The sequence below is a fragment of the Cebus imitator genome, unplaced genomic scaffold, assembly GCF_001604975.1.
Source record: "Cebus imitator isolate Cc_AM_T3 unplaced genomic scaffold, Cebus_imitator-1.0 Scaffold51, whole genome shotgun sequence".
Classification (NCBI taxonomy): Eukaryota; Metazoa; Chordata; class Mammalia; order Primates; family Cebidae; genus Cebus; species Cebus imitator.
In genome coordinates this window covers 10,223,308-10,227,102 of record NW_016107366.1, presented here as the reverse complement: position 1 = coordinate 10,227,102, position 3,795 = coordinate 10,223,308, and the positions used below count along the sequence as shown (strand labels likewise).

General features: G+C 42.7%; 1 protein-coding gene across 2 annotated transcripts in view; it reads left to right on the top strand.

Annotated features, from left to right (window-relative positions):
• The window catches only part of ZBTB8OS (zinc finger and BTB domain containing 8 opposite strand), a 28,306-nt gene that overhangs the window by 11,230 nt on the left and 13,281 nt on the right, over positions 1 to 3,795 (top strand). The window lies entirely within an intron of this gene.

The following is a 3,795-nucleotide window of genomic DNA, read 5'->3' as shown; positions in this document are numbered from 1 at the left end:
AAAAAAAAAAAAAAAATAGAAGAATGTCTCAAATTAGGCACTGAAGGGGCTGATGGTTTCTCCCAGGAACTGCAGAGATTACCAGGCTGTTCATGGTGTGGTCAGACCTTACAGTCTTCTTGCCTCAGAGTCTTCAGTTGCTGGGTTACAGGCATGAGACACCATGACCAGCTAAATTTTTTAACAATATAGTTACTTTTCATAAAAATATGCAAGGCCAGGCTGGTGGTAAGCACTTGAGCCCAGGAGTACTACGATATATTGCACTATGGTCATGCCTGTGACTAGCCACTGCGCTTCAGCCTGAGCAACATAAGGAAACTCCATCTTTTTTTTTTTTCTTTCTTTCTTTTTTCTTTTTTGAGATGGAGTCCTGCTCTGTTGCCCAGGTTGGAGTGCAGTGGCACAATCTCAGCTCATTGCAACCTCTGCCTCCCTGTTTCAAGCAATTCTGTCTCAGCCTCCCGAGTAGCTGGAACTACAGGCATGCGCCACCACACCTGGCTAATTTTAGTCTTTTTAATAGAGACAGAGTTTTACCATGTTGGCCTAGGCTACAGAGCAAGACTGTCCCCCCCCCCAAAATAAAAATTTGTCTGTTATACATGTGTAAACTGCTCAGACCTTACAGGGTAAAGTCTGCTGAGTTTTGATAAAGAGATACATACATCTGTGTAACCAATACTCCATCTAATCTATAGCACATGTCCGTCACCAGAGGAAGTTCCCTTTTCTCTTTTCTAGTCAATCCTCCACTCCCTTGCCTTGAGACAAACACTTGTTTTCTATCACCATAGCTTAATTTTGTCCATTTTAGAGTTTCATATTAGATGGAACCACACAGTATAGATTCTTTTATGTCTGGCTTCTTAACTCATGTCAAAGGTAACTACAACTGGATATTACCTGGAGCAGTGAAAATAGGTTTTATTCAGTAACTACTGACATTAGAGAAAAGAGCTGAGCTCCATTCTGATTTGTGTGTGGGATGATTGGACATTTTAAAGGGAAAGGAGAGAGCTGGGGCTTAGTAGAGTCAGAAAAGTGAAAAAGTACAAAGGGTTGATCAGTGTTAATGTGATAAGTATAGCTGTGTCTGATAGCTGACATTTATGGATTCTTTCCTCCCTCAGAGACTGGGAATCAAAGGCCCCATCCTTCCCGTTTATTACATTTCAAAGGAATGTCTCTTGGGTTCTTGAGAAAGAGGTATACTCTAGAGAAATGAAGGCATGTGTTTGTAAAAAGACATAGAAGACTGTTCACAGCAATTTTATTTCAAAAAATTAAAAATCCAAGCCAAGTATAATGGCGCAAGCCTGTGGTCCCAGCTATTCAGAAGGCTGAGGCAAGAGGGTCACTTGAACCCAAGAGCTCAAGTCCAGCCTGGGCAACGTAGCAAGACCCTGTCTCTAAAAATAAAAAATTTTTAATTAAAAACAATTTTTTTTTTTTTTTGAGACAGTGTCTTGCTCTGTCGCCCAGGCTGGAGTGCAGTGAAGCAGTCTCAGCTCATAGGAACCTCTGCCTCCCAGGTTCAAGTGATTCTACTGCCTCAGCCTCAAGCAGCTGGGATTACAGGCGCCTGCCACTATGCCTGGCTAATTTTTGTATTTTTAGTAGAGACAGGGTTTCACCATGTTGGCCAAGCTGGTCTTGAACTCCTGACCTTGTGATCCACCCGCCTAGCCTCCCAAAGTGCTGGGATTATAGGTGTGAGCCACCGTGCCCAGCCTAAATTTAAAAAATTTAAAACCTTGTATCCATCAATAACAGAACAGATGAACAAACCAAGGTATAATCATAAAATAGAATACTACTCAGCAATAAAAAAGCAGGAACTTAAAAAAAAAAAAAAGCAGAACTACTGACACATGCATTAACACAAATCTCAAAACATAAAGCTGAGTGAACTGAACTGGAGAACTGTTCCATCTGAACCCCTGTACTAGGTCAAATATTAGCATGACTTTTAGAAGAATAAAGTCATAGGCCAGCCTGGGCAAGAGGAAGACTCCATGTCAAAAAAAAAAAAAGGCCGGCATGGTGGCTCACACCTATAATTTCTGCACTTTGGGAGACGGAGGCGAGTAGGTCACCTGAGGGCAGGAGTTCGAGACCAGCCTGGCCAACATGATGAAACCCCAGCTCTACTAAAAACACAAAAAATTGGGCATGGTGGTACATGCCTAAGAAGAAGGTCAGGTCCCTAGGATGACCCTTAACCCTCTGTCCCCCATTAAAATGGCTGCCTGAGAAAGAGCATCATGGCCAGGAGAATATGTTTGTTCTAGCAAACACCTTATATAGGCCGCTGAACTTCCTTACTTAGAGATGTACCAGAAAGGGCTTGCAAATGTGAATATGTATTTCTTACTACTTTCTTTTTTCTTTGTGATCTCTGCTAATCATTGCCACTTAGTGCCTAAAACTTATTGAAGTTTTCAGTAATATTTCTGAGAGAATTAGAGATGAATTTGAACCTGGAGTGCCACCAGGAGATAATGTGTTATTGTGCAAAGTATGCTAAAGTGGCAGCCAGAAAACCTTATTAGTCCTAGCTCTGCCTCTAATCAACAGTGTAGTCCTGAACAAGTCACACACTGTCTCTGGATTTCAAGTTTTTTCTTATAAGTGTAACTGCCCAATGGGTTCACTTTGCCCACTGCCGAGACAGAGCCGATTCAAGACAGGGGAATCACTATGGAGAAAGTTAATTTATACAGAGCCGGTTGTGTGAGAGATGGGAGTTTTGTTATTACTCATATCAGTCTCCCTGAACATTCGAAAATTCGGGGATCAGAGTTATTAAAGATAATTAGGTGGGTAGGGGCTTGGGAAGTGGATACTGTTGATTGGTCAGGTTGGAGATGGAATCATTGGAGATTGAAGTGAGGTTTTCTTGCTGTTTTCTATTCCTGGGTGGGATGGAAAAACTGATTGATCCAGATTACCAGTCTGGGTATTGTCAGTCCCACTGAGTACAGGGTCTGCAAAATATCTCAAGCATTGATCTTAGGTTTTACAATAGTGATGTTATCCCCAGGCATAATTTGGAGAGGTTCAGACTCTTGGAGCCAGAGGCTGCATGACCCCTAAACTGTAATTTCTAATCTTGTAGCTAATTTGTTAGTCCAGCAAAGGCAGACTGGTCCCCAGGCAAGAAGGGGGCCTTTTCTGGAAAGGGCTGTTACCAGTTTTATTTCAGAGTCAAACCTTAAACTGAATTCCTTCCCAAAGTTAGTTAGGCTCACTAGAAATGAACAACGACAGCTTAAAGGTTAGAAGCAAGAAGAGAGTGAGTTAGGTCTGATTGCTTTCACTGTCATAATTGCCTCAGTTACAATTTTGCAAAGGCAATTCCAAGTGAAGGAATAATAATGATCTCCAAGAATTCCTTCTAGCCCTAATATTCTGTGATCCTAAGTGGGAAAAATTGATGTAAGTCATGATGTGGCCTGGGCATGGTACCTCAGGCCTGTAATCCCATCACTTTGGGAGACTTAGGTGGGCAGATCACTTGATGTCAGGAGTTCAAGACCAGCCGGGCCAACATGGTGAAACCTCATCTCTACTAAAAATACAAAAATTAGCTGGGTGTGATGGCGCTCACCTATAATCCCAGCTACTTGGGAGGGTGAGGCAGGAGAATCACTTGAACCCGGGAGGCAGAGGCTGCTGTGAGCCAAGATTGCACCACTGCACTCCAGCCTGGGTAACAGTGAGAGACTCCATTGGGGGAGCGGGGGGCGGGAGTTGTCAAAGGAGACAAGATGGGAGTATAAATCATAAGTG